The following is an 18,541-nucleotide window of genomic DNA, read 5'->3' on the forward strand; positions in this document are numbered from 1 at the left end:
ATAGGGAATGAAGGCAAAGTAAGATTATTTTGGTCAGTCTTTGTCTTTAAGGCTCTATAATTTCCTTATTGCTATAAATGGAAATGGAAGCACCATCTGGACCAGAGGGAGAAGCAGTGCCTCTAATTTTGCCAGTCCTTAAAAAAGCCACACTGAACACATCAGCTGTACATATGTTGAAACTGAGAAAGAAAAACCTTTATTGTGAGGTGTACACTCGTGCGGCACAATCTATCTGAAATATATTTTAGACAGTATCCAGAACGTTTAGAGTGATAATTTTTGTCCTCCCATTACTTCTTACTATGGAAATAATGTGTATGTATTAAATATGATTATTGATAATGCCCTTGTTGTAAAGGCTTTTCTGTGGCTACCCAATTATCTGTTCTCCTCACTACTGTGTGGAGAAGAGTCTTTAGAGCAGGTGAGCTGGGTTTTATTTGAGAGACTGAAGTGGGGTTTTGAAGGCACTTGATAAAGACAGAAGTGGAAGAAAAGTATGAGCTCTGAAAATCTGACTACCACACTAAAATAGGATAAAGTGCATGGTTCAGGCTCTCCTGTTCATTTTATTTCTACTATGTAGTTGACCATACAAACTGTCCCGTGAGCAGCTGCAGTCCCATGCTTTGCTGCTACCAGCAAAGACGGCTAGAGAAGCAGCTCCCAACTGTTTTTGCCCCATATCCTGAATTTCTTGGAAAGACACATGCTCAGAAGGGGCTTCCTATTAGGGACGAAGGGTTGTACTGGCCCCTTTTGAGGGCAACCAGAAAAAAAGATGTTTTCAGTAAACATGCTGAGAAGGCAAAACGGAAGTAAAATCTCCACATTGTGGAATGACAAGTGACCCCCTTCATAGTCCAAAGACACTAGAACCTTCCTGGGTCTTTTAAGAAGATGTCACTGCAGAGGTGGGTGGAAGACTGATAGTGACTTTGGTAGATCCTTACAGCCCAGATGTCTTTTTCAGGTTTTGGTTTAAGCCCCTTTTTCTTTTTTCCAGATCCTTTGACCACACCAAGGCCCTGGTAGCCACAAAGGCCACTAGCACATGCCCGTGGTGCCTGCCTGATGAAATCCCACAGTGCCCAGTGTACAGAGAAACGAGAGTCTCTCTGGGTTGCAAGGCACAGATAATTTCACCCATGTTTATTCTGCTCATGTTACCTACCTCTTGGAGGTAAAGGTTGGCAGTTTCTGGGTCCAGGGTCACATTGCCAGGGGAGACCAGAGGGAGTGCTAGGCAGGATGCTGAAGGCAGGGATGAGGAAAGCTTCTGGGGAAGCTGCCTGGAACCCAGAGAAGGCTATGGCTTGGGGGGTGCCTCCCTACATCTCTGCCAAGAGAGGAGAGCCTGCCTGTCCCAGGCTTGGGCAAGCCCACTAGCCATTAGAGGACTGCATGTCTGTGGAAGGCCTTACTCTTCCTCTCTCAAGACAGGGAAAACTTGGGAGACCCAGATGTGACCCAGCTTCTGGTGAGTGTATAGTCAGCACAGGCCCCCAAAACACCTGCTGGGCCTGGTGAGGGCGAGGTAAACGAGGTGCCAAAGGCATAGAGTTTAAGGAGGTGCTTGAGCTTCAGGTTGGGCAAATGCCCCCTTCCCTGCTTTTTGGCCCCTCTCTCAGTACTGGGCTGTGTGCTCAGGAGCTGGCGTTCTTTAGGCTTAAGCTTTACTGACACCCTGAGGCCGCTGGTCAAGCTTGGCCTAACAGCTTGCCCAGACCCACTGCTCACAGTTCCCCCCATCACTGTTCCCTTCTCCCAGGCCTGATTCCTCCCTCTTCACGTGGATGTCAATAACTCTACCTAGATGCTTTATTTGTGTGTTGAAATGCGTTAAGATGACAAGAAATGTGAGCAGAGGCCCTGCCTGGTCCCCTCTCTGCATACTCAGGGCAGTTGACTATTGACAAACCTGTCTCAGTCTCCAGGGTTTGCCGGACGTATTATCTCCTCTCCCTTCCATAAGTCACACCGGCTGGTGCCCATTTAGATGCCTCACCGGGCTTGTTATCATGAGCTATTCCCGTCTCCTCCAGGGCGGTCGACAGGTTCTTTAGGGACAGAAAAAGGGAAAGGCTTTGAGCTCCCAGCCAAAAGACACTTTCCACGTGTATCTTCCCTCCACACTAGAGGAGGGCTGCTCTCCAGCCTCAGGGAGACGCCTGCTTCCCTCCTCCGCTTCTAGAACAGCAGTGACCGCCCAGGGGAAGCAGGACCTCTCATCACCTTTGAACTAGTGCAGGAGGTCACTGAGTTCACCCTGCCTGGAGAAAACATTGGTTCTCTCGCCCAGTTAGTTAACTTGGAGACTAATGGTTTAACCTTAATGTTTTCACTCCTAGGAATAAATAGAGGGGTTTTTTTGCAAGGATGAATTGATTTATTTCTCAGGAATAAGCAAAAGAAGGGCAAACTGTACACTGTCTTCCCCCAAAAGTGGCATCTGGAAGAGAGGGATGCAACCTGGGGACAAGCCTGCCCCTCGCATTGGCAAGGCCTGGGATGAGGGGACAAATGGAGGCCCACCCGTCATAGATCTACAGCTTCAAAAGTCATACCTCAAACCAGGGAGCTGCCTAATGAGTGGATCTTCCTACCTTGATACGTTTACTTTCATAATAACCTAAAAGGTCAAGTTCAAATTGAGAATTCTTGGACTTCTGCCCAGGTACACGCAGTCCAGGGAGTGCCTGCCTCGCCCCTCCTACCCCCACCCCTGCCACCCCCTTCTCTTCCTGTCATGGCTCTGCTCTGAACTATGAGGGGCCTGTGCACACGTGTGTGAACACCCCAGGCTGCATGTCTGAGCTGCATGCGTACGTCACCCTTGGCCACCCTTGGGTTGTGGGAGCATTACCCAGAAAAGAGGACAAGGCAGGCCCTGGAAGTAAGCTCAGGGCTATTTGGGCAGGAAATTCTGGGACTGTTGTCTAGAAGAGGGGCCTGGGGCTTGGATGTGTGTTTGTGAAAATATTACTTTGGCTCTGAGGAAGAGCCAGAGAGGGGACTTCTCACAGGACCAGGTGCAAGGGCAGTGCTGGCAGCCCCCTATCAGGACCTTCCTCTTCTATGCAGACATAGTCTTCTCCAAGCCCTTGCCTTCCCATGTGCTCTGGATCACCAGGGAAGAGGCTGGTAAGGAGAGAAAGTGGCCAGAGCTCTCTGCTACGTGGACCCAAGTCTAGAAGGAACTCAGGGAACCGGCTTTTTATCAACTCCCAGGCCTCCAGCAACTGCTAATGACCAACGTATTCAATTGGAGCCACTAACCCAATAGAAAAAAATGGCCATTCCCAGGTTTTATGGGATCCACCCAAATGCCTTGTAGAGAAAGGAAATGGGCAGGGGTGGGAGTGGTGTTGTTACGTCAGAGCCTGCCAGGCTAATTGTTCATCTTCAGACCATTTTATTCTCTGGATAAAGAAGCAAAAGCAAGACATCTGATGATACCACTGTTTTCCCCCTTTGGCCCACCTGCCTTTACATGCCTGTTTAAGACATGCCTGCTATTCTGTAAAGAAAACAAAGAGGACTCAGGTAATCCCCAGATGCCACCCCAAGTCAGCCCTGCATGAGGCTCCTGACTTCCTAGATAATCCACAGCTTTCTTAACAAAGCGGACCAGCATTCATCCTGTGCTTTTGTTTTATAGGCTGTTTTATGACTGGAAATAACCTGCTTATTGTAAATCTCTCTTGTGGGATTTACAGAGGTGTCATCTGTTCCATTTTCCTGGCTCTTTCACACATTTATTTAAATTCATTCATTAGTTGGCAAGAATATTTTGTATTCTAAATCTTAATCATATAAGAAAGAAATATTGTCCAACAGACATGGCCATTATTATATTGATTCAGTTTTTATTCATTTAAAAGTTGGGGTTTCTTCCCCTTGATGGTTCTCAGGCTTTTACGATACAGTTTCTCTGTGAAGCCCTAGAAATGGCTCATAAAAGTGGTGTGTTTGAGTTTGTGGGCTTCCAAAGGTGCAAAATGCTTTCTTTAAGGAATAAACTCAAGCTTATTATTGCTCCAGAGTTTTATAAACTATCTTCTTTGCAAGGGAGAGACAACAGTACATTCTAGTTTTTGCTTTTCTCAGTCACTGAGTCCTAGGTTGGTCTCTGATTTCCATAACTGTCTTTGACCTCAGGGAGTTTGCAAGGCCCTTCCAACCTCTCTCCTGGCATTTTTCATGAATGTGTGTGTAAAATCTACATAACTGATAATTTATCATTGTAAGCATTTTTAAGTGTGCAATTCAGTGGCCTTCACTACCTTCACAATGTTGTGTAACCATCACCACTATTTCCAGAACATTTTCATCATCCAATCATTTCTGTACCCATCGAGCAATAACTTCCCATCTCCTGGCATTTTGATCCTTAGCTTGTGCAGTGTTTATGCACTTTAGAGCCAAGGAACCTGACCTGGAATATTTGCTCTGTCCCTTACTAGGCCTGGGATGTTAAACAACTCTAGTTTATTCAGTTGCTCTGTCATGTTTGACTCTTTGCAACCCCATGGGCTGTAGCCCACCAGGATCCTCTGTCTATGGAATTTTCCAGGCAAGAGTACTGGAGTGGGTTGCCATTTCCTACTCCAGGGGATCTTCCTGACCCAGGGATTGAACCCACATCTCTTGCATCACCTGCATTGGCAGGTGGATTCTTTACCACTAGCGCTACCTGGGAAGCCCAAGTCTTAGTTTGCTGCTGCTGCTAAGTCGCTTCAGTCATGTCCGACTCTGTGCAACCCCATAAACGGCAGCCCACCAGGCTCCCCTGTCCCTAGGATTCTCCAGGCAAGAACACTGGAGTGGGTTGCCATTTCCTTCTCCAATGCATGAAAGTGAAAAGTGAAAGTGAAGTCACTCAGTCGTGTCCAACTCTTAGTGACCCCCTGGGCTGCAGCCTACCAGGCTCCTCCGTCCATGGGATTTTCCAGGCAAAGTCTTAGTTTACTCATCTGAAAAATGGAGCTAATAAGAATCAGAATAATAGCCTTCATGGAGTTGTTATGTGCACATAGTACCACACATTAAGAACATCATCAGCCCTCAAAAAAGTACATTGTCTTCTTCTTACTGTCAGTGTTTCATTGCATCAGATAAGGGTTCTCTGCTATCATTCCCCAAATCCCTAGATCTTCACTGCCGTCTGTGCTAGACCTGGCTCCCTCTCCATCCTTGAGGCAGGGCTAGGAAGGGTTCAGTACATTTCTTAATCTTCCCAATAATGACTAACATTCACTAAGTAACATTTATCAAGAAGAGGAAACTCAACACAGAGATAGGTGTTAAGGAATGTGAAGCAGGTCTCCCAGCTTGTAGGTGAAAGACAGGATTTGAATGTGGTCTGGCTTCAGAGCCCTTGTTCTCAGCCACTGGACTCTAAAGCCTTGATGTGCTTTTAAGCATCTGGTAATGATTGTGGCAGAAGTAGAACTTGGAGAAGCAAATTCAAGCTCACCCAGCAAGTCTGTGGCATGGCCAAGAAGACAGACTGGCCACCTGATGCCCAGCCACTGGCCCCAACTACTGCAGGGGTAATTATCCTAAGAGTGTTATGTCAAAGATAATCAGGGAGCCAGATAATCAACTTCCCCTTCCTTAGAGCGAGGCCTGAGTCTTCAGGGAGCTTTTAGCCATGAACGATACCAGTGATTTTCCTCCCGGAGTATTGCTTTGATGGCTTTCCTCATATATCTTCCAAACCACATGGTTGGAGCTGCCCAAGGATGAGTATCACCGGCTGCCCACCCACCTGCTTCACCATGCTGATTCTCAGTCCTCCGATACATCCCACCCGTAAGACTTTATTGACTGTGGTAGCTGAGGAGTGACTTCTCATTTAAGACATTGTTCATATTTTCATGTTTGTTTCTTAAAATGGCTTTGTTGATCTCCCTCAGTTGGGACAGAAGGCTTTTCCCCTTGTCCTCTAGGAATTGATAGAGTTTCTCAAACTCACAGGTGACTTTTTGTCATTCAATTTCTGTTTGTTTCTAAAATAGAGACAAGTGGTCACATGAACACTGAAGTAATCACATGCATCTTTCCTTTTCATCATTGCCCACAGATGCTGCTCTATAATTTCTTCTTTGTTTGATTCTATTCCCATCACATACCCACTGTAAAGGAATTTAAAAAGGGAGACAAAACATAAATGTATTTAGGACTTCAAAGTGTATGTCATGCAATGTGATTTCAAACTGAGTTTTTGCAGCTCCAAGGTTACCTTCAGTGATCTTAGGGGATAATCTTAATTATGAACCTCTCAGAAAATAATGTTAATTCACTCTGATTTCAAAAATAGATGTGCCCATGTATTTCTAAGGGAGAATGGGACATGTCATGAAGTCAAGAACATGTGTCTGTGGGTGTAATTATGAAAAGACTGGGAATGAGTGAGTTACTCTGTAAAGCATGTGGGTGTCTGCTTTGTGGTTCAGTTCCTTGGCTCTGGTGTTGGGCTCTAGGGAAGTATACATATTTTAAAATGTGCAAATGGGAGGAGTTCAGGAACATGACTTCTGCTGCATCTGGACACCATCCTTGACAAGATGAGAGTGACTCCAGAATGCAGAATGAAGAGAGAATGTAAGAGGCAGAAGGCAAGTATTTCAGATAGCTAACCAGCTTGGACCAGAGGGTGTGTGCTGAGAGACAGTAGCAGAGAGGAGGCAATTAAGTATTTACCAGGAGCTGACTGTATTTGGAACTGGAACCATCTGAGCCACAACTGGCAACAATATTTTAAAAAATAGCCCAAATATAAATGCTCAATTAGAAAAAAAAATTCAGAATCTATGACAGTTAAGGTAGAGAAACTGTACCCAACTTGTGTTCACAAGTAACTTTTTTTCTTGGTCTTCCTCTAAGTCAAGAATTGGCAAACTACTGCCCACTGGCCAAGAACCACCCACACCTCCTGTTTTTGTTTGGCCCTCGAGCTAAGAATGGTTTTTACATTTTTAAACGGTGGCAAAAAGTCAAAAGAATGCTTTGTAACTTGTGAAAATGATAGAAAGTTCAAATCTCAGTGTCCACAAATAAAGTTTTATTGGCACACAGCCATGCTCATTCAGCTATGTATTGTCTATGGTTGCAGAGGTAAATGATTGCACAGAGACTGCTGCTGCTGCCAAGTCACTTCAGTTGTGTCCGACTCTGTGCGACCCCATAGATGGCAGCCCACCAGGCTCCTTTGTCTCTGGGATTCTCCAGGCAAGAATATTGGAGTGGATTGCTATTTCCTTCTCCAATGCATGAAAGTGAAAAGTGAAAGTGAAGTCGCTCAGTCTTGTCTGACTCTTTGCGACCCCATGGGCTGCAGCCTACCAGGCTCCTCCGTCCATGGGGTTTCCAGGCAAGAGTACTGGAGTGGGGTGCCATTGCCTTCTCTGTGCACAGAGACTAAATGGCCCTCAAAGCTTGAAATATTTACTAATGGCCCTTTTAAGAAAAAATTTGCCTGCTCTAAGGAAATTCTTGCAAATTAGGAAGTTAGTAGCTCTTCCCCAAGAAATGAGTTCCACTGACAAATCAGGAAATGCTATTTTAAATAAAATCAAATGGTTCTTTAATAAGCTAATGTGACAAAGAACTCTACCAAAAAAAAAGAAAAGATAAGAAAAGAAAAGAAAAAAGAGTTGGGGGAGAGAGAAGCAAAGTCTTTGGTGTTTTCTAAACTTATTGTCCCTGGAATGTTTTGTCTCTCTCTCATGTTCTTCGGAGGGCTCTTTTGTGGTATTAATGTTCCGTGGAACATGACTTGGTAAATACTGATGAGAAGTAATTGGTGATTTATACATACACAATTGGGGCATGGGGGGGAAATCCTGCTACTTAGAAACCTGGTGGTAGAATTTCTCTCAGAGGGAAATTTTTTTTTGTTTCATAAAACATTTTCTAGGTCATTTGGCCATGCAAAATTAGGTTCCAGGAACTCGATTTGGAAGGTGGAAAAAGGAAACAAAGAGAGTGTTAAAATAATTCCGCATAGTAGAGTGAGGACAACTTGGGGTTTGGGGCTGGGCACAGACTTTATAATTTGTGGAGCCCGTTGCAAAATGAAAATGTTCAACATGTAGCAAAAGGTGCCATTAGAGGCACTAAAATATAAAGCTTTTTTCTTTCAACTGCAGTGTCTCTCTCTGTCATGCTGGTTTTAATTTATTTAATTCCCGTTCCCTCAGGCATAAGGACTCCACAAGGGCAGATCCTTGTAGGCACCTGGGATTTGGCTGTGGGCATGCGCATACCGCCCACCATCTGCAAGCTCCCTCTGCCGCCAGCCCCTAGGCTAAGTGCCCTGCCCAAGCCGCGGTGGGGAAGTCAGACCAGACTGGTCCAGTTCCCACGGGCCAGCCATCCCAACCAGTCCTGGACAGGCGAACTGCTCGGGGTAGGTCACAGGTTGAGGGTGGGAAGGCGGGCTTGAAGTACCAGGCAAAGGTGGGAGGTAGTTCAAGGGGGTGGGGGTGCAATACACCCCCCTTCAAGACAACCTGCCCCTTGAAGGCAGGGTGTTGACAAGAGGGCTGAGTGTGAGTCCCAGACGCATATTCTGTTGACCTGTCAGACTTCACTTACAAAAGCACAAATTCAGAGATGAAATTAAAGATTTCAAGACAGTGAGCACAAGCCCCTCTGAGCACAGGTGCCTGTGGGGCCGCGATAGTCGGACCCACGTGAAGCCAGGTCTGGTGCAGCCTAAACACTTCTACTTTCTGAAAAGAAACGACTCCGCACTTTCACTACACACCCAACTGTTGGGTCAGCAGTTGCCTTGGCAAATTAAATGCAAAAGGGACTGATTTCCTTGTTTGAGTCCATGCCAGGGGAGGGAACAAAACAGTAGTCGGGAGGCAGGGCTAGGAGGAGACTCACATTTCAGCATAAACAAGAAATTGGACCAGAGGTGGCCGTGAGAACACAGTCCCACAGGGAGCATGTGGACGTTTTTGGTTTCCAACCATGCAAGTGACCAGAGCCAGCTGGAAGGCTTGGAAACAGCCAGATGGCCCACACTTGGGTTTCCCATAGTATGACTGATGCTGTATGGGGAACATGGTGAAAATATGTCAAAATCATCTGAGGATACTTAATAGTCCATTTTTTACTGTGTGCATTTCCCTGTGCTAGAAGTAAATCTAGCTGTGGTCTTGTGCTGCCTGAATTTATCACTATTAATCACTAGTGACAAAAACCAGCAGCAAAAGATGGTGATAGATCTTAACTCAAGTTCTGGTTTCTACTTCATACCTCAACTCCCATGTGACTTGGGGGAGAAACTGGCCATAGGCCAAGACATACTCTTAACAAGCAAAGAAGATATAATGCATCTTTTCCAGAAAAAAAAAATTCAAAGCAAGGAGGAGCAGAGCTGCTTCTGCCCAGCCAACCTGGCTTTGATCAGGATTGAGTGACGGAGAACACGGGAAGACAAGCAATGACCATTATTTATCTCACCTGACCAGCTGACAACATTGAGTAAGTCAGGACTGACGGATAAGTCACTATTTATTTATTTATTTATTTTAATTGGAGGCTAATTACTTTACAATATTGTGGTGGTTTTTGCCATACATGGACATGAATCAGCCATAGGTGGACATGTGTCCCCCTGTCCTGAACCCCCCTCCCACCACCCTCCCCATCCCATCCCTCTGGGTCGTCCCAGTGCACCAGCTTTGAGTGCCCTGCTTCATGCATCGAACTCGGACTGGTCATCTATTTCACATATGGGAATACACATGTTTCCATGCTATTCTCTCAAATCATCCCACCCTCGCCTTCTCCCACAGATTCCAGCTTTATATCAGTCACTATTTATTGAACACTTGTCAAATATCAGACATTCTGCCAAGCCACTCTCATGTACTATCTCGCTTAATAGATTCTACCAGGTCATTATCCCCTGTTTTACAAATTGAGGCTTGGAGAAGTTACACTTATATACAATTATACAGCCAGTAAGTGCCAGAACTCTGATTTAAACCTAGGTCTGTACTTGTCCAGCCCAACCTAGTCATGTCTAAGAAAGTCAGTCATGTCTAAGAAAATGAATTTCTACTGGCCTTTGCTGAGTAGTAAAACTTGTCTTACTCTTAAATGTCCATATCCAGAAGGTACTGAAGCTGCTTAGATATTTTGTTAATTGTAGTAACCCAAGATAAATCACTTTTCCAAACAGGAGACGTAAAATAGTGAAGGGGATTGATGGCATGATATCTAATGTTATTCCTTTGATTTGAAATGTTTTACCTCCAAGGTTGGGGCTTCCCAGGTGGTGTTATTGGTAAAGAATCCACCTGCCAGTGCAGGAGATGCAAGAGGCAACAGTTCATGGGTTCACGGGTGGGGAAGATCCCCTGGAGTAGGAAATAGCACCCCACTCCAACATTCTTGCCTGAAAAATTCCATGGGCAGAGGAGTCTGGTGGGCTACAGTCCATGGGGCCATCAAGAGTCGGATGCAACTGAGCCCATACACACAACCCTCCTAGATCGAGGGCTGAGGTCATCTCTTTCATGCCTTATTTTATCCTCAAGGTCTTACATATAGCAGTCACTCAATAAACGCTGGAGAACATAATGCTTTGAGGAGAATCTTGAGATTGGTGGTCAGCTTCTTGAAACTTTTGGTAGCTAGCACAATAAACAGCTGTTTTAGGACAGGTAAAAATGATTTGAAAGAATAAACATTAAAAAAAACAAAACAAAACACATCTACCTCACCCTTGCCATTGTGTAGCAGTGTAACAGCTCCAGAGGGGACAAGTAGCCAGTCTGAGTCTTCTACCGAAATCTCTGCAGTTGACTTGCCTGCTGTTTCATTGAGGCTACAGAAGCCATTCACACTCAGCCTAGAAACTTGGGGTTTATCTTCCCCTTCAAGCTCCACGTGCACCCATGATTAGGCTCTATCATTGAAGTATCTCTCAACTCTGTCGAATTTCTGCATCCATACGTAAAATGTATTTGGAACACGGACACATCCTTTAAGTATTATGAAAATGAAAGTCACTCAGTCGTGTCCGACTCTTTGTGACCCCATATACTTGTATCGGGCCAGGCTCCTGTGTCCATGGAATTCTCCAGGCCAGAATACTGGAGTAGGTAGCCATCCCCTCCTCCAGGGGAATTTTCCCAACTCAGGGATCGAACCCAGGTCTCCCACATCACAGGCAGATTCTTTACCATCTGAGCCACCAGGGAACCCCTTAAGTATTGTATGTAGCTGCTTTTGCCTTCCCCATGCAGACCTGAGTAGTTGTAACAGAGACCTTGTGGTCAACAAAGCCAAAAAAATTTGCTATCTGGCCTTTTATAGAAAAAGTTTGCTGACCTTTGTGTCAAAGGAACATAGGGACAAACTCAGAGCTGTTCCCCCTCAGAGTTCAGCGGCTCCTTCTCCCATCTTTCCCTCCTTACCACCTGTTTCAGAGCAAGATGTGGCCCTGGGCTTGCGAAACCCCACGTTACAGATCCTCACTCCCTGGTTTCCTCTGGTACCTTGATCATCAATGATGCTGCTTTCTCTTTATCCTTGCTTTTTCTTGCCTCCCACTCTATGCTCCAGAAATATCAGATGGCTTAAAGTTTCCCCCAAAAATGTATTTTTATATTTCCTGCCTTTCCTTGATACTCTTTTATTTAAAAAAATTATTTATTTATTTGGCTGCATTGGGGTTTAGTTGAGGCATGCAGGAGCTTTAGTTACGGCTTGGGGGAATCTGTTACTAGTTCCCTGCCCAAGGATCGAACCCAGGCCCTCTGCACTGGGAGCACAGAGTCTTAGCCACTGGACCAAGGAAGTCTCTCCTTGATAATCAATACATAAGATTCCCCCTTTCCATCCTCCCAGTTATTAATCCTCCCCCACTCCCCAAATTCATACACATCTGCCTAGGGATTTTCTGGGACCCAGAACAGCTAAAACAAAACTCTAGGAAATCTTTTTCAATCCTACCCTCTCTTCCATTTAATCACTGGCCCTCTGCACATTCAGACTCTTCACATACTTGCTCTAGTAAATATCATGTTATGTCCTAGTGAATAGAGTGACTAGCCTTCCCCATGTTTCTTTCATTAACTGACTCAGGCACATGTCCCAGGCAGTGTGCTAGATGCTGTGATTGAGTCAGACATGGTCCTTGATTTGTCTGGCTGGGTAGACAGTTATTAAACATGAAAACAAGTGCATAATTATATGTTGTGAGAAGTGTCATGGAGGAAAAACAGGGTGGTTTGAGGAGCGTTATCTGGCAGGCATCTAAGAGACATTCAAACAGTTGGTTGGATTGGGCTGAGTAGAAAAAGATGAGCTGAAAGAGACAGGCTGGCCGAACACTTTCCTTTCAAATGAGGATCTCAGGCACAGAGATGTTACGTGGCTTTCCCAAAGTCACACAGCTCCTAGCCGTCAACATGCAGTCCATTCATTAAATTCGTTTGGGCCACTCCATGTCTGGTGGTCTTCATGTTATCCTGTTTACCTTATTGTCCAAGGAGTATTCTTATCAACAGTCATCAAGTGCCTGTGTGAGAACTTTATATGTGTGTTTTAATAACTCACTTGAATTTGATCCCAGTTAATCAGGCATATTGATTAATTAGTGAAAGGTGACCTAAAACAGGGACAATAATAATTTCCAAAGTCTTCAAAGCATTTACCAAGCTATCCTACATTCCCACAGCCTTTTCTTCCTCCCACATTGTCATAGCCCTCCTGGAAGCTGATGTGGGTATATTTTGTCATAGTATTTTCTGGAGATGGTACTGGAGAGAGAATAGGATAGCCCCAGAAGCTCACTCCCCCAGACCTCATGTGGCTGGAAGATGCTGTTCCTATCAGAAGGCCTTCCTCTGACTCTCCCATGTGATGACAGTTTCACTGGGGTCAGGTGGACATGGACTGATCAGCAGCTGATACTGAGATGCAACTAGATTGAGGCAACCAAGGTGTTTTTGAGCAACATTAGGTGAGCAGACAGTGAAATGCAAGGCTGCAGAAATGCAGGACCTTGGTCTACTTAAAAACATCTCTCTTGCAGTACACCCGCTATGTTCATACTAGTGTACAGCGTGGGGGCAAAAGCTTGCATCTGGGGGCTGGGATTGAATTCTGGCTTCTCTATTTTGAGGGGAGTGACTTGGGCAACTCAGCTTCTGTGGGTCTGTTTCCTCAAATGCTGATTAGAAATACTGAGGGCTGGTGTGAGGGTTAAATGACTTCAAGCATGTAAAGAGATTAGCGCCCAGTCCTGGGTGGAAGGCCCAGTGGCAAGACCAGATCCAGAGAGTATGATACTCTGCCCTGGGCACTGTCCTCTATTAATATACTTAATCGTTACAAAGCCCCTCAGAACCAAGTATCAATCCCCTCATTTTACTAGATGAGGAAACTGAAGCACAGAGAGGTTAATCACTGTATCCAGGACACACAGTCAGTAAACATCCAAGCTAGGATTTGAACCCAGATAGACTGGCTCCAGCACCCATGCTCAAGAGTGCTACACTAAACAGCCTCTCAATAAAGATGGGTTAGGGTGTATTTTTACATTGACTATTCCTCCCCTTTCCTTTAAATTGCCAATTCCTTCTGTTCAAATATTCTATTATTACCTTATTATCTGAGCTGAAAATGTGAAATATATGTTCAAAGAAGGGCTTCTGTGCTGCAGAAGGTAATAAGCTTAGAGGAGAGAGGCAGTTTTGAAGGTATGGTTTAGAGACTGCAAAGTTGGAATTTCTAAAACATTTGTGGTACCTCAAGGGGACAGCAGGATAGAATATTTGCAATCAATTTTATTGTTGTTTAGTCCCTAACTCAAGACTGACTTGTACCGCCATGGACTGTAGCCTGCCAGACTCCTCTGTCCATGGACTTCTCCAGGCAAGAATACTGGGGTGGGTTGCCATTTCCTTCTCCAGGGGATCTTCCAGACCCAGGGATCGAACCCATGTCTCCTGCATTGACAGGTGGATTCGTTACCACTGAGCCACCAGGGAAGCCCATTGAAATCAATATTATCCTGAAACAGCCAGCATAGTAGATGAAGATATTCTTTTATTCGCCCTTTACATCCTTTTAAAAATAGACTATGTGAGATTCACAGGCTGCATGTGGAGCCCTCTCTGAACATGAGTGATTGGCAGACTTCAAGGTGGGGCAGGGCCCCACCTGCCTCCCCTCCCCTCCCCGTGGGAATCAGGGCCCTCTCCTACCAGGAGTGCTTGGTCCTTCACTGCTCCTCCCTTCTCAAATTCCAAACCAGACAGACTCTCTCTTTTTCTTCACGGTATCCAAATGGCTCTTAACTCCATGGAAACAAACAAATCCAAAATAATTTTTAAAGAATTTTAGTGCTTTTATTATTTTTTGTATTCCAAGATTTTCTATAACCCAGGATTCTGGTCCTGTCCAAACTTTAGTCTTAGTAGATACAGGAAATGAGAGGCAAGTGGTGTGAGACATTCTGGGATAGTTTTGGAGTGGAGGGAGAAGAAATTGCTGTCCTTGGTTGTCTCTGGTGAGGAGAATCATGGCTGGAGGAGAGGATGAGAGAGGATGATGTAGTCCTTTGTACCTTTTGAATTTGTGCTTACGTGAATGTGTTACCTATTCCAAAAGAAATGAGAAAAAATGAAGAAACAAAGGTGGTACTTGAGGCTGCACCTCTCTTCCTCGGTGAGCAGGGTAAGTGGTGAAAGGCACTCATGTTGGAATGATAATCTTCCCAAGTAGGTTGGGAGGGAGGGGCAGCTGTGGGCAGACTGGCTTACACACAGCCTCTTTTATGAGCCACATGACACTTCTACCCCAAATCACTCTTACTTATCTCTACCAAAGGAAGTACAGCATATAAATTTAAAACACAGGCTCAGCTCCACCACTGCCAGCTGTGTGACCTTGGGCCTATTAATCTCTTTGTGACTCAGTTGCCTCTTTTGTAAAGTGGGAACTCATAGTGGGAGTTAGGAGATTAGCCTGCCAGGCTCCTCTGTTCATGGGGATTCTCCAGGCAAGAACACTAGAGTAGGTTGCCATGCCCTCCTCCAGGGGGATCTTCCCAATCCAGGGATCGAACCCAGCTCTCCCACATTGCAGGCAGATTTTTTACTGTCGGAGCCACCAGGGAAGCCCTGAGTAAGGCCAGGTATATAACAAATAGTCAAATACCCATTGTTACTACATGCAGTCCTTGCTTTGGATATCTCCAATATATACAAACTTGTTATCACATTTTAAGAAACACTAGTCCCCTAGTAACACAGGTCATATTTCAGTTACCACTGTATATTAAATATAATTGCATAAAGTACAAACTTGCTGCTAGCTCTTTGGCCCACTAATCACTATGTAAACAGCAGATACACACCATGATCAGTGAGTGACTAGTCGTGCCACTTATTTTAAAGCCTAGTGGGTATTGGTAACTACACACCTGTATTGGGTTCATGCACAGACAGCAAAGTACTTGGTTATTTTGCTTCCTTGTCTTTCAGTGATAAACCCACGTGCCATTTTACAGAGATGGTTAATCAAAAAAGAGAATTGTCCAACAAAGATGTAAGTGCAGCAAATAAATGAAAAGTGATAAGACTGGAAGTAGAACTGTATGTGACCAAAAGATCTGAAAAATGGCAACATCAGAGCAAAGATATGAGATCTAAATGTATAGCCATGGTGCAAATTGTATTGAAAAAGCCCAGTGAATATAAATACAGGCTCAAGTCCCTTCAATATCTTGTAGTTTAAATTGCACTAGGAACAGAAAGCTGGTCATAGTTGAAATGGAGCATTTACTTCTGCCTTGGATTCTGTGCAGTATGGCAGTAACTTTTACTCCACTGTGCAAATAACCTTGCAGGATTTGAATCTAATGTAAATGAAGGTAGAAAAAAAAATAAGTGGCCACAGGAATGTTGACACTGCTGCCATTACTGAGACTCTAGATGTATGGATAGAGGAATCTGGGGAAGGTGGACTTGGTATAAATGAGGAAAGTGGTTGTGACAAAAAGGAGGAAAATGTCCTAGAAAAAGTGACATCGAAAAACATTTGACATTAGAGAAAACCTTAGAGCTATTTCACAGCATTGAAAGTTCAGTGGATAAATGTTGAAAAGATCCAAAGGAGCATGCAAATTCACTAAGGCATGTAAATGATGCTTGCCCTGTATTGTGAATTATGTGAAGAGAAAAAGAAGGCAAGCACTGTTCAAACTACTCTTGATAAGTTTTTTTTTTCTTAACCAAGAAATAGAACATACTCTCAACATTCCTAATGTTTTAAATAACAGTGTATTATGTAAATAATAGAGTTACTATTTTTTCCCTCTACCTTTATAACTGACAGTAAGAGGGTTTTAATTTTGACAACAAATTTAAAGGTCATGGAACAATCCTTATTTTTCCCTTTGACTATTTAGGTCAGTTTGAATGGTGTCAGCTTGCATGGTTATGTTTATGGTCCTGTGCTCCTGTGCAAAGCAAGATTACCTTTACTTTCTCATGGAAAAGTACAGAATAGCATTTTTTGGTTGTTGTTTTAAATTGTGGTAAAACACACATAAGATTAACCACTTTAATGCTTTTAAGTACTCAGTTTAGTTACATGAAGTACTTTCACAATGTTGAACAGCCATTATCTCCAGAATATTTCCATCATCACACACTGAGGCTCTGCACCCATTAATCAGTAGCGCCCCATTCTGCCCCTCCCCCTGCCTCTGGTAACCACCTTTCTTTCTGTCTCTATGGATTTCCCTATTCTAGATAAGCTTATATAAGTGGGCTCATACAAAGACAAATCCTTTTGTGTCTGTTTCATTTCACTTAGCATAATGTCTTCGAGGTCGATCCATGCTGCGGCATGTGTCAGCATTTCATTCCTTTTTATCATCTAATAATATTCCACTGCACATACATGCCACATTTTGTTTATCCTCACATTTGTTGATGGACGCTTGGGTTGCTTCCACCTTTTGGCCATTGGGAATAATGCTGTTACAGTCATGGGTGTCCTATAAGAGACTTTGAAGAGTAGTTATCTCTGAAAAGTAGGACTTGGGCTTACTTTTCATTTCAGACACTTCTGTACTATTTGATTAAAAAAAAAACTATGAGAACATAATATATTTATAACAAATAGATCAATAACATATAATATTGTGGAATTTGGAAAATCCTACCACATGGGAGTGGGTTAAATGTATACAGTGTGTATGAAGGCACCAAGCTTGCCGCTGGAACATAGAGGTAGGTACATGGTAGCTGCTACTTACATTGGAGTTAGAATTGGATGCTTCCCTCTGGGCAGAGGGTATGGAGTGCCCTAGACTGGCAGGAGGGTGGAACTCAAAGGGCTGTGCTAGAATTTGCTTTGGTGACCCATTCGGAGGTGGTTACCTATGTTTTGGTCCCTTCCCAAGAAACCCAAGGTCTGGTACTGCTCCATAGTCATCCCAGCTTTCCTTCTGCACCCCCATCTGGGCTTGTCCTCCTCAACCACCAATACCAGGTCTCAGGCAGCATACCATTCTTAAATCCCCTCTAAGAAAGTCCCTGTTCTTACACATTTCTCCAAACAAGACAAACAGATGGCCAAGAGGCACATGAAAAGATATTCAACATCACCAATAGAGAAATGCCAATCAAAACTACAATGAGGGGACTTCTCTGGTGGTTCAGTGGATAAGAATCTGCCTGCCAATGCAGGGACAAGAGTTCAATCCCTGGTCTTGAAAGATTCTACATGTCATGGAGCAAATAAGTCTGTGTGCTACAACCATTGAGCCCATGCTCTAGAGCCCAGGAGCCAAAACTACTGAGCCCATGTGTTGCAGCTTCTGAAGCTTTTGTGCCTAGAGCCTATGCTCCACAACAAGAGAAGCCACCATAATCAGAAGCCCATTGATCACAAAGGAACAATAGCCCCCACTGCCTGCAACTAGAGAAAGCACACACCAAGCAATGAAAACTCCATAGCACCCCCCCAAAAAAGAAAATCATGTCTATATAAAGCATTTTAAAAAACTACAATGCAATATCACCTCATACCAGTCAAACTGGCTATCATCAAAAAATCCACACACAATAAATGCTGGGGAGAGTGTGGAGAGAAGGGAACCCTCCTACACTGTTGGTAGGAGTATAAATTGGTACAGCCACGATGGAGAACAGTATGGAGATTCCTTAAAAAACTAAAAATAGAGCCATCGTATGACCCTACAATCCCACTCTTGGGCGCATATCTGGAGAAAAACATGGTCTGAAAGGGCACATGCACTTCAGTGTTCATTGCAGCACTATTTACAATAGCCAAGACATGGAAGCAACCTAAATGTCCATCAACAGAAGAATGGATAGGGAAGATGTGGTACATATATACAATGGAATATTACTCAGCCATTAAAAAGAATGAAATAATGCCATTTGCAGTAATGATGAACCTAGAGATTGTCACACTGAGTGAAGTAAGTCAGAGAAAGAGAAATATCATATGATATCCCTTATAT

At 44.1% G+C, this 18,541-nt stretch overlaps 1 long non-coding RNA gene across 2 annotated transcripts in view; it reads left to right on the forward strand.

Annotated features, from left to right (window-relative positions):
* Positions 1-8,323: 8,323 nt before the first annotated feature.
* The window catches only part of LOC145513482 (uncharacterized), an 80,421-nt gene continuing 70,203 nt past the window's right edge, over positions 8,324-18,541 (forward strand). The window contains exons 1-3 of one of the 2 annotated variants that reach the window (XR_014059418.1): positions 8,324-8,419; positions 9,369-9,507; positions 15,528-15,591. This is a non-coding gene — a long non-coding RNA (uncharacterized LOC145513482). The remainder of the gene's footprint in view (positions 8,420-9,368; positions 9,508-15,527; positions 15,592-18,541) is intronic. The other variant, XR_014059419.1, reaches the window with a different exon arrangement.

The sequence above is a fragment of the Giraffa tippelskirchi genome, chromosome 7, assembly GCF_054371585.1.
Source record: "Giraffa tippelskirchi isolate mGirTip1 chromosome 7, T2T-mGirTip1v1.2.pri, whole genome shotgun sequence".
NCBI classification, from domain to species: domain Eukaryota; kingdom Metazoa; phylum Chordata; class Mammalia; order Artiodactyla; family Giraffidae; genus Giraffa; species Giraffa tippelskirchi.